The following is a 12,757-nucleotide window of genomic DNA, read 5'->3' as shown; positions in this document are numbered from 1 at the left end:
TGTGAGTGCGGCTTTCTCCTGATTGAAGTGCAGAGTGTTTGAGGACCGGGACATTCGCAGGAAACACAAAATGCTTCTTTACAAAGCTATTGCACTACCAACCTTAAAGTAAAGGGTAAAGGGACCCCTGACCGTTGAGTCCAGTCGTAACCAACTCTGGGGTTGCGGCGCTCATCTTGCTTTATTGGCTGAGGGAGCCGGCGTACAGCTTCCGGGTCATGTGGCCGGCATGACTAAGCCGCTTCTGGCGAACCAGAGCAGCGCACGGAAACGCTCTTTACCTTCCTGCCGGAGTGGTACCTATTTATCTACTTGCACTTTGACGTGCTAGGTTGGCAGGAGCTGGGACAGAGCAATGGGAGCTCACTCTGTCGCGGAGATTCGAGCCGCCGACCTTCTGATCGGCAACCCTAGGCTCTGTGGTTTAACCCACGGCGCCACTGTATGCCAAACAAGAAACAAGGCAGAGGACATCCGGGACAATGGAGACCGCTTGTCCTGAGCGGCCCAATAGCTGTGAAGTGGCAGGTAGGGAGCATGGACAAAGCGCCTTCTCCAAAAAACCTGAAAGGAAAAGTTCGGATTCCGAAGGGTCCAGCAGTGTCGAAGGATGCTCTCTCTGAGGCCTCAAAGGCACTCAGGCTGAGTCTCTGTCATCCGCGGCCGACCTAGATGTCCTCTGATTCTTACCAATCTTGAGGCTTTTCAGTCTTTCTTGGCTCAAGCCACAGTTTGGCCTCTCACGTCCTTCTAGCTCATCCTTTGCTACCGACCAATTGGCTTTTAAAAACTAGCCCTTTTGCAGTGGCCAGACCAGCTTCCCAGACTTGAAAAGGCAGGAATATTAATTCCCGTCAACAAACACTCTGGAGAGAGAGGAAGGAAGAATAACTCACGCTGTAGGCATCTGGTGCCATCCAATAAATTTTTTAAATGGTAGGGGATGTTTTCCCCGAAGTTGTTTGCATGACAATGAGTGGAGGCAGAAAGATTTTTATTACTTACAGTAATGAAGAACAGATTCACACTAAGCTCCATGGCCTGAGGGTGGGGTGGCTTTATTTACATCAGTTAAGCAGCCTTCTGTCAGCGATGCAAATTAAGGAGCTGGCCACCCAGCTCCTGACACCATTTGAGGACTTGCTGCTTGGGGGGGAAACACAAATGCAAAGGGCAGGTTTCCAATAACGTAAGAGGCTGCTGGATCAGGCCAAGGGCCACCTAGTCCAGCCTCCTGTTGTGAGTCGAGGACCCGCCACCCGCATAAAAAGGTAAAGGGTCCCTTGACCATGAGGTCCAGTCGTGGCCAACTCTGGGGTTGCGGCGCTCATCTCGCTTTACTGGCTGAGGGAGCCGGCGTACAGCTTCCGGGTCATGTGGACAGCATGACTAAGCCGCTTCTGGAGAACCAGAGCAGCGCACGGAAACGCCGTTTACCTTCCTGCCGGAGCGGTACCTATTTATCTACTTGTACTTTGACGTGCTTTTGAACTGCTAGGCTGGCAGGAGCAGGGACCGAGCAACGGGAGCTTACTCCGTCGCGGGGATTCGAACCGCCGACCTTCCGATCGGCAAGCCCTAGGCTCTGAGGTTTAACCCACAGCGCCACCCGCATAGGAGTATAATAAGACACATTATTTTAGGTTAATGGGCAAAATTAGGCCACAGCTTTTATTGGTTACAGCATGTGAGTAGTATTGGCTTAGGCATCGGATGAAACAGCAATACAGTGCTACATCAGGATGCAAACGGGATCTGTTCCAGAGCCCCGTTCGCATCCTGAACAGAACGTAAGATGCAACAGCGCGTGCCCAGGTCGCGTTTCGCCGCTTCCGCGCATGCGCATGACGTCATTTTGACCATCTGCGCGTGCACGAGCGGTGAAACACAGAAGTAACACACTCCATTACTTCCGGGTTTAACCCACAGCATAATACCAGACATAGTCTGATGCCCGCATAAGTTTTGTGCAAGCAAATAAGGATGAATAAACAGGTCATCTGGGATAGCACTGGGTTCTCAGTAGCCCTCCCCTCGCCTGGCTTTCCCACTCCCCCTCTGCTCCACTGGAGGTGTGGCTTTCCCCATCGTTGAAGGAGGAGCTGCTCCTCAGAAGCTGGGCACCTCTCTGTATTCCATGCCTCCCTCCCCTGTTCCGATGGCAGCCCCCTGACACACTTTCTCCATGCCAAGCATAGTTGTATAAACCTCTATCATGTTGCCTCTTACTTGCCTTTTCTCTAAACTAAAAAGTCCCAGTGGCTCCACTGTGGAAACCTACTCTTTAAAGTTAAAAGGTAAAGGTAAGGGTACCCCTGCCCGTACGGGCCAGTCTTGACAGACTCTGGGGTTGTGCGCCCATCTCACTTAAGAGGCCAGGGGCCAGCGCTGTCCGGAGACACTTCCGGGTCACGTGGCCAGCGTGACATCGCTGCTCTGGCGAGCCAGAGCCGCACACGGAAACGCCGTTTACCTTCTCGCTGGTAAGCGGTCCCTATTTATCTACTTGCACCCGGAGGTGCTTTCGAACTGCTAGGTTGGCAGGCGCTGGGACCGAGCAGCGGGAGCGCACCCTGCCGCAGGGATTCGAATCGCCGACCTTTCGATCGGCAAGCCCTAGGCGCTGAGGCTTTAACCCACAGCGCCACCTGCGTCCCTTCTCTTTAAAGTTCAGTGAGAGCAAATGCAGATCCATGGAAAGTCCAAAATAACATTTGCTGCAATTAAGACTGTGAAGACAGTTAAGACAGTGAGAGGCAAACCCAAGCTAGTTATACAGAGATGTGGGGCTCAGAGAAGGGTCATTCAGATTTGTAACACCCAAACTGGGACAGGCTAGTTTTAAGGCTAGCCCCCAAGATTCAACATTGGCGATCATTCGTAGTTGAATAAGATTGTCTTCCATGAAAATGGTCTTAACAGTGAGTCCGTAAGTGACTGTGGAGGCCAATTCTGGATCCACACGTCCTTCCACAGTGGGGACATTGGTTCACGGGCAGGAGTTGATCAGGATTTGCCAAGCGTGCCTTCCTCTTAGCACGTTTCTCCCTTGCGTCCTGAGTTCGAGTGTCTTCAAAGCCCAGGACACCTTTGGTCACGGCTGTTCCCCAACTGGAGCGCTCGCAGGCCAGTGTTTCCCAATTGTTGGTGTTTATATACTACATTTTTAAAGATTTGCCTTGAGACAGTCTTTAAACCTCTTTTGTTGACCACCAGCATTACGCTTTCCCTTTTTAAGTTCGGAATAGAGTAGTTGCTTTGAAAGACGATCATCAGGCATCCGCACAACATGACCAGTCCAACGAAGTTGATGCTGAAGAATCATTGCTTCGACACTGGTGATCTTTGCTTCTGGTGTTAGTTCGCCTGTCTTCCCAAGTGATGTGTAAAAATTTTCAGAGACACCATTGATGGAATCTTTCGAGAAATTGGAGATGGTGTTTATAAGTGGTCCATGTTTCACAAGCAGATAGTAAGGTTGGTGGTACAATAGCTTTGTAAAAAAGCATTTTGGTTTCCCTGCAAATGTCCTGGTAGATTGGCGGGTAATGGCCAGATTCAGCTACTAGGAGTTTCTGGACTTTTGTTTCCATGCAGAAGATGTCTTGAACTTGGGGCTGTGCAAACTCTGCCCCCAAAGAATTAAAAAATTATGGAATTTCTACCCCCCACAGCCAAGCAAGCCCAGCGCATGTTAGTCACTTAAAGCAGATGCACGCAATAAAATTAACCAACAAAACATTAAACAGCAGTAAAATCTTCAAGTGCACAATGGTTTACATAAGAAGGACAGGAAGGGGGAAGAGGAGGGTGACATGGAGCTATGGGGGCTAAGACCGGGGAACAGAGGCTCAAAGAGATGGCGACTGCCTCCCGGGGGAAGGAACTAGGTGTGGAGGAAGAGGCCACAGGCAAATCAGGACGAATGATCTTCATTGTGTTACCACTCTGCAAAGGTAAAGGTAAAGGTAAAGGGACCCCTGACCATTGGGTCCAGTTGCAGATAACTCTGGGGTTGCGGCGCTCATTTCGCTTTACTGGCCAAGGGAGCCGGCGTACAGCTTCTGGGTCATGTGGCCAGCAGGACTAAGCCGCTTCTGGCGAAATCAGAGCAGCGCACGGAAATGCCGTTTACCTTCCCACCGGAGTGGTACCTATTTATCTACTTGCACTTTGACGTGCTTTTGAACTGCTAGGTTGGCAGGAGCAGGCACCGAGCAACGGGAGCTCACCCTTTCGCGGAGATTCAAACCGCCGACCTTCTGATCGGCAAGTCCTAGGCTCTGTGGTTTAACCCACAGCATAATACCAGACATAGTCTGATGCCCGCATAAGTTTTGTGCAAGCAAATAAGGATGAATAAACAGGTCATCTGGGAAAGCACTGGGTTTTACAGAATCTGAATTCTGCACCACATTTGCCATTCTGCACCAGTTCTGAACTGCCTTGAGATGATGGCACAGAGCTGGCAAAAACAGGAAACTAAGCAGGGACCTAAAATGCTATGCAACTAAGCAGTTGGTGGAATACCAAGCATGTACAGTGGTACCTCGAGTTAAGAACTTAATTCGTTCTGGAGGTCTGTTCTTAACCTGAAACTGTTGTTGTTGTTAACCTGAGGTACCACTTTAGCTAATGGGGCCTCCTGCTGCCGCCGCGCGATTTCTGTTCTCATCCTGAAGCAAAGTTCTTAACCCGAGGTACTATTTCTGGGTTAGCGGAGTCTGTAACCTGAAGCGTCTGTAACCCGAGGTGCCACTGTACTTCATGATCTTGGATGACCTTACCCTGTTTATGACTTCAAAATTCCACAGAATTGACCGAGATGGGGCATTGCACTTTTTCTCCGTTGCCGAGTAAACAGAACCGCCAGATGTTCCTCGTTAAAAACAGCTGCATCTTGCTCTGCCTCTCTTTTCAGGAGTTCCCCTTCATGTAGATTCCCTCCAGAGCTGAATTCTCCAGAGTGGACAAATCCCATCTGGCAGGTCCTTCCCCCGAGAAAATCTACAGCCGGAATGGGGACGTCCCCCCCGAGAGTCCGATTTTTAAGGTTCACAAAACAAGACAATGCCATCTGCATCTCCTCTTCCCCGTCTCTCCCTCATCAGCGAAACAACACAGCCAGGCCCTTCGTGCTGTTCAGAACTGTATCCCCTGGAGAAATCTCTATTCCTAAGGGCAATTTCTATTCCTGCCTCTGTACGGTTTTCTTTGTTTGTTTCTCCAGATGAAATATGACCCCCTGGGCTGGGAAAAGGTTGTCATCACTGAGACAGCCATTTCTTGGGTTCCAGCTATCCATCCCCTCAGCAGATATTGGGAGATTTATGTAGTGTAAGTGATGTATCAACAGAACAACACACATAAAACAAGGACAGTCGGTCCTTGCCCCAAGAGCTCGCAGTCTAAATTTTGACAGCAGGGGAGACAATAACGAAAGACCAGAAAGTATGCAGGGAGGAAAGAGCTGGTGCAAAACACCACCGAGAAAAGCCAATGCAATTCTGGGCTGCATCAATAGGAGTATAGCATCTAGATCAAGGGAAGTAATAGTGCCACTGTATTCTGCTCTGGTCAGACCTCACCTGGAGTACTGTGTCCAGTTCTGGGCACCACAGTTCAAGAAGGACACGGACAAACTGGAACGTGTCCAGAGGAGGGCAACCAAAATGGTCCAAGGCCTGGAAACGATGCCTTATGAGGAACGGCTAAGGGAGCTGGGCATGTTTAGCCTGGAGAAGAGGAGGTTAAGGGGTGATATGATAGCCATGTTCAAATATATAAAAGGATGTCACATAGAGGAGGGAGAAAGGTTGTTTTCTGCTGCTCCAGAGAAGCGGACACGGAGCAATGGTTCCAAACTACAAGAAAGAAGATTCCACCTAAACATTAGGAAGAACTTCCTGACAGTAAGAGCTGTTTGACAGTGGAATTTGCTGCCAAGGAGTGTGGTGGAGTCTCCTTCTTTGGAGGTCTTTAAGCAGAGGCTTGACAACCATATGTCAGGAGTGCTCTGATGGTGTTTCCTGCTTGGCAGGGGGTTGGACTCGATGGCCCTTGTGGTCTCTTCCAACTCTATGATTCTATGATTCTATTCTATGATTCTATGAGTAGCGGTTAGTGTGTGGGAAGAAGACCAGAGATACCTGGAATGATATCCCTGCAACTTAAGCAACTCTCTTCTTCTCAACCTGAACTACCTTACAGGGTCGTTATGAGGATAGGATTTGACCTCCTTTGGCAGAAAAGGCAGCATCAAAACTGTTGTTTCCTCATCTCAACTTACCTGCATGGATCATGATCGTTTTCAAATTGATAAATGTCTTTTTTTTCCTTTGTCATGTTCCAATAATAATAATAACAACAACAACAACAACAACAACTTTTATTTGTATCCTGCCCTCCCCAGCCGAAACCAGGCTCAGGGCGGCTAACATCAAATATATAACATTAATATAAAATCAAACAATAATTAAATTACCTCCTAAAAACAAGTCAGGATCAAATTAAAATCTAATTAAGTGGCTTTCAATACAAAATTGGTAAGGATAAATTCTGGAGTGAGAGGCTACTCAACAGCCCAGCTCGTCGGGGTGCGAGTCCCTCATGGGTCCATGAGGACAGTAAAAGAAGGAAGTTCCGGTCAAGTAATTTGGAGCAAAACAGCGGTCAGTAGACCACGATCTTTATTGTTGCACAACAGCTTCCCACAGGAGTTTTAAATTGCCCGCCCTGGTGTCCACGACCACCCCCAGAAACATCATACATATATCACAGAAGGGGTGTGGCCCAAGACCACCCTCTTAATGCATCAGAGAAGGGGCGGAAATCTGGATCTCTTGATTCTTCCTGTCTGCCAGGTTACCTGATTGGATTACCTGGGCATCTTGGCCACTCTTTTGTTATGCTAACTACTCCATTCCTGAATCCAGGTGCCAGGTCCCAGGCTCACACCTTGTTCATATCTTAAATGTGCCCTTAAGACAGGATTTGTGAAAGAGACAATGGGGAGATTTCCCATTTCCTTCCATCGAAACATTTGAGGTCATTTTGGGAGAGAGAAAATGGTTTCAGGACTTTTTTGTGGGTTTCAGACATGTGGTTTACATATTGTATGTGTTTGCTTGGTATGTTTATGAACATCTAATATATATATATGACTTTAAAATTCTTATAACAATTGTGGTAAGAATTGTGGTAACAATTGTGGTAAGAATGCAAGAAAGCAAAGTGGCTGTCCAATGAGGCCTTACAAATAGCGGGGGAGAGAAGGCAAGCAAAATGCAAGGGAGATCGTGAAACATACAGGAAATTGAATGCAGATTTCCAAAGAATAGCAAGGAGAGACAAGAAGACCTTCTTAAACAAGCAATGCAAAGAAATAGAGGAAAGCAATAGAATGGGAAGAACCAGAGATCTGTTCAAGAAAATTGGAGATATGAAAGGAACATTTCGTACAAAGATTTCCATAATAAAGGACAAAAGTGGAAAGGACCTAACAGAAGCAGAAGACATCAAGAAGAGGTGGCAAGAATACACAGAGGAATTATACCAGAAAGAAACGGATGTCTCATATACCTCAGGTAGTGTGGTTGCTGACCTTGAGCCAGACATCCTGGAGAGTGAAGTCAAATGGGCCTTAGAAAGCACTGCAAATAACAAGGCCAGTGGAAGTGATGGTATTCCAGCTGAACTATTTAAAATTTTAAAAGATGATGCTGTTAAGGTGCTACACTCAATATGCCAGCAAGTTTGGAAAACTCAGCAGTGGCCAGAAGAATGGAGAAGATCAGTCTACATCCCAATCCCAAAGAAGGGCAGTGCCAAAGAATGTTCCAACTATCGCACAATTGCACTAATTTCTCACGCTAGCAAGGTTATGCTTAAAATTCTACAAGGAAGGCTCAAGCAGTATGTGGACCGAGAACTCCCAGAAGTGCAAGCTGGATTTAGAAGAGGCAGAGGAACCAGAGACCAAATTGCAAACATGTGCTGGATTATGGAGAAAGCTAGAGAGTTCCAGAAAGACATTTACTTCTGCTTCATTGACTATGCAAAAGCCTTTGACTGTGTCGACCATGGCAAACTATGGCAAGTTGTTAAAGAAATGGGAGTGCCTGATCACCTCATCTATCTCCTGAGAAATCTCTATGTGGGACAAGAAGCTACAGTTAGAACTGGATATGGAACAACTGACTGGTTCAAAATTGGGAAAGGAGTACGACAAGGCTGCATTTTGTCTCCCTGCTTATTTAACTTATATGCAGAATTCATCATGCGAAAGGCTGGGCTGGATGAATCCCTAGCCGGAATTAAGATTGCCGGAAGAAATATCAACAACCTCAGATATGCAGATGATACAACCTTGATGGCAGAAAGTGAGGAGGAATTAAAGAACCTTTTATTGAGGGTGAAAGAGGAGAGTGCAAAATATGGTCTGAAGCTCAACATCAAAAAAACGAAGATCATGGCTACTGGTCCCATCACCTCCTGGCAAATAGAAGGGGAAGAAATGGAGGCAATGAGAGATTTTATTTTCTTGGGCTCCATGATCACTGCAGATGGTGACAGCAGCCACGAAATTAAAAGACGCCTGCTTCTTGGGAGAAGGGCAATGACAGGCCTAGACAGCATCTTGAGAAGTAGAGACATCACCTTGCCAACAAAGGTCCGTATAGTTAAAGCTATGGTTTTCCCAGTAGTGATGTATGGAAGTGAGAGCTGGACCATAAAGAAGGCTGATCGCCGAAGAATTGATGCTTTTGAATTATGGTGCTGGAGGAGACTCTTGAGAGTCCCATGGACTGCAAGAAGATCAAACCTCTCCATTCTGAAGGAAATCAGCCCTGAGTGCTCACTGGAAGGACAGATCCTGAAGCTGAGGCTCCAGTACTTTGGCCACCTCATGAGAAGAGAAGACTCCCTGGAGAAGACCCTGATGTTGGGAAAGATGGAGGGCACAAGGAGAAGGGGGCGACAGAGGACGAGATGGTTGGATAGTGTTTTCGAGGTTACCAGCATGAGTCTGACCAAGCTGCGGGGGGCAGTGGAGGACAGGAGTGCCTGGCGTTCTCTGGTCCATGGGGTCACGAAGAGTCGGACACGACTAAACGACTAAACAACAACAACAACAAGAATTTTAAGGTCTTAGATGTATAATAAATGTTCATAAATGTACCAACCAAGCACGTACATAGATCAGCACAGGAAAACCGACCTGAAACCGTTTTTGATTCCCAAACTGACCAAATGTTTTGTCTGCAAGGTCAAAGGAAAATGGAAAAGCCTCCCCATTGTCTTTTCCTTCACAAATCCTGTCTTAAGGGTATGTCTGTCTGTGTTTGAATAGGGTGAGCCTGTGACCTGGCTCAGGAACTAAGTATTTATCATTACAAAAGACTGGCCAGGCTCCCCAGGGTATCCAGTCAAGTAAGCATTAACACGTAACCTACCAGACAAGAGATAAAACGACGACAGGAGATAAACAACGCACTCAGATTTCTGCTGTAGACCACCCTTTTCTGTGATGTAGGTATGATGTGTCTGGGGGGTGGTCTTGGACTCCAGGGAGGGAATTCAAAATGTCTATATAACGCCTTGCCCGCCATTGTTCTGGGTTCCTCCTCCTTTCCTGTGTGTGAGAGGAGCACCCTGTTGCAACAGATCAATAAAGATCAGGCTTACTAGCTGCTTTGCTTCTCAATATTCTCTGGTTGGCCTCTGTTATTTTCTCCTACCAATAGGGAACCTACGTAAGGACTCTATATGGGCTCTTGGATACCCCATAAGGGGGGAAAGGGCAGATTTTTGTTTACAACACAATCACCTGAGAAGTAAAGATAGTCATTTATTTCAGGGGTGGGGGAACGTGTGGGTCTCAGGGACTGGTTGAGAAGTGTGCATGTGAGGCAGATGAAGCTGATGGACTATATGGAACTGGCGGAAATGACTAGCAGAATCCGAGATCAGGGAGAAGAGTCGGTGGAAGAAGATTGGAAAAAATTTAAAGATTATTTACAGAAATATTGTAAAATTAATGAATGTTAGAAAAATGATGGAATGAAGCTATATGGCTTTAGCAGAAATGTTATAAGAAAATAGGTACAGATAATGTATTTAATGTATTAAAGGGGGGGGAACAAGGTTAGAATATGTTAAGATAAATTACAGGACAGAAGATAGAGAAAGATGGAAAGGAATTGCTGAAACAGTTAATTGAAGTGGAAGACAAAAAGGGAGGTGAGAGGAGGTCGCTGAAACAAGTGAATGAAAGACAAGATTTTGAAATTATTGGATGTGTTTTTAATTGTCTTGTTTTGTTTTGTTAATTTAATGTTTTATGTAGTGTTTTTGCTTTTGTAATGTATTGTATTGTTTAATTCTTTTCTTTTTCTATTTTTTCTTTATGTAATTTTTAAACTGTCAATAAATATTATTATAAAAAAAAGAGAGAGAAGTGTGCATGCGGAGAAGCAGGGGCTGGAGTCTGACTTGGGAGAGGGGGGTAGTGGTTTGTGGGCATCTTGCCAGGAGGCAAGATTCAGAGGCTGGGGAAGCTTCAGAGCTGGAGGGTGGAGCACAGGATGGGTCAGAAGAGAAGGAAGAAGAGGCAGGTCAGGGAAGTGAAGGGCTGGGCACGTCCCCACCCTCTCCTGCACCATTCTCCCTGAACCAGGAGAGGACTGAAAAGGGAGGAGCAGAGGAAGTTTGCACACAGGTGCAGTCTCCAGCTGTGTGCATGCAGCTCTTCAAGGGAAGGTACATAAAGTGGGGGGGGAGGGCCCCCCTATTGCTCCAACTGCTTCATACAGTGCAGACCTGAGAATACAGTGGTGCCTCGCAAGACGAAATTAATTCGTTCCACGAGTTTTTTCGTCTTGCGAAGCACGGACTTTGGAAAAGCTTCAAAAATCACCAAAGTCTTCAAAAACCTCAAAAAGGGCTACCACACTGCGTGCTATGAGTTGCTCCTCGAAGTGAATGCACGGTTTTAAGACAAAGGAAACAAACTTGCAAGACAAAGGAAACAAACTTGCAAGACGTTTTCATCTTGCGAAGCAAGCCCATAGGGAAATCCGTCTTGCGAAGCAACTCAAAAAACGAAAAACTTTTTCATTTTGCGAGTTTTGCGTCTTTCGAGGCATTCGTCTTGCGAGGTACCACTGTAGCTGCCTAGGTAACCAGAGCTGTAGAAGAGACTGTAATTGTTATGCTTGACAATAAATACAGTGGTACCATGGTTAAAGAACTGAATCCGTTCCGGAAGTCTGTTCTTAAACCAAGGTGTGCCTTCCCATATAACCTTAAAAAGGTAAAGGTACCCCTGCCCGTACGGGCTAGTCTTGACAGACTCTGGGGTTGTGCGCCCATCTCACTTAAGAGGCCAGGGGCCAGCGCTGTCCGGAGACACTTCTGGGTCACGTGGCCAGCGTGACATCGCTGCTCTGGCGAGCCAGAGCCGCACACGGAAACGCCGTTTACCTTCCCGCTGGTAAGTGGTCCCTATTTATCTACTTGCACCCGGAGGTGCTTTCGAACTGCTAGGTTGGCAGGCGCTGGGACTGAGCAGCGGGAGCGCACCCCGCCGCAGGGATTCGAACCGCCGACCTTTCGATCGGCAAGCCCTAGGCGCTGAGTCTTTAACCCACAGGGCCACCTGCGTCCCATCCCATATAACCTTACAGGGGTATAATACCATTTCTGCACCAACTTCAAGAGAAGGAGGATTGGTTTGAGAAAATATTGAATTATTTGGGCAGGTTTGAACAATTTAGGGTAAGTAAAATGTTAAAAGTTAAATAAACCATATGGAGGGAGGAGTGTTAAGGTATATAGAATTGTACATGTGGTTGATTTGAATATGTTATTATTGATTATGTATACCCAATGTATCAGCCGCCTGGGGGTTTTCACTCTTTGTTTTCACTGTGTTTGGGTTGTTGGTAAAAAAATAAATAATAATATTTTTTTAAAAAAACCTTTAAAAAAATAACAAACAGAATAAACTCGGTATTACAAAAGAAAAATAAATAAATGGAAAATAGTCAGATGAATGAAACGGATGGTTCCTGCGGCCTGATCCCACCAGGCACGTCATTTACTCACGAGTAAGCCCAACTGAATTCAGCGGGGCGCCCCCTGGGGCAATGAACGGGCTGAGGAGCCTTGGCAGGCCCGCAATCCCTCGCGCAGCTACTGGGGAGTAAGCCCCATTCAACGCCATAGGGCTTACTCCCGAGTAGAACGGCCCGGGCTGCCCCTTTGGGAATCCCCTTCGCTCTCCCCTCCTGCTCCGCCCAACCACCTTTGACCCACATCCCAGCGCTGCTATTGGCCTTCCCCAACTCCTACGTCACACACCCCGCCGGCCAATCCCCTCCTTGTTGCGCCCCAGGCCAGGGAAGAAGCGACGGGCCGTCATTGGCCGAGCGCGATCACGTGACGGGTGCGCCATTTTCCCCCTCCTCCTCCTCCGCGTCGCCGCCAGCCGCGTAACACGTCACTGTCCCCTTCCTCCGCCGGCACGTGACCCAGGCGGCCCAATTTCCTCCATGGCGCCCCAGACCTGGGAAGAAGCGACGGGCCGGGCCGTAATTGGTCGAGCGCGATCACGTGACGGGGGCGCCATTTCACACCCTCCTCCTCCTCCTCCGCGTCGCCGCCAGCCGCGTAACACGTCACTGTCCCCTTCCTCCGCCGGCACGTGACCCGGGCGGCCCAATTTCCTCCATGGCGCCCCAGACCTGGGAAGAAG

General features: G+C 47.6%; 1 protein-coding gene across 3 annotated transcripts in view; it reads left to right on the top strand.

The window, feature by feature from the left end:
• Window positions 1–12,757, top strand: part of SUPT5H (SPT5 homolog, DSIF elongation factor subunit) — a 118,703-nt gene that overhangs the window by 64,644 nt on the left and 41,302 nt on the right. The window lies entirely within an intron of this gene.

Source organism: Podarcis cretensis, assembly GCF_951804945.1.
Source record: "Podarcis cretensis genome assembly, chromosome: 8".
NCBI lineage: Eukaryota > Metazoa > Chordata > Lepidosauria > Squamata > Lacertidae > Podarcis > Podarcis cretensis.
The sequence above is the reverse complement of the archived record's forward strand: the minus strand, read 5'-3'. Positions and strand labels throughout refer to the sequence as shown.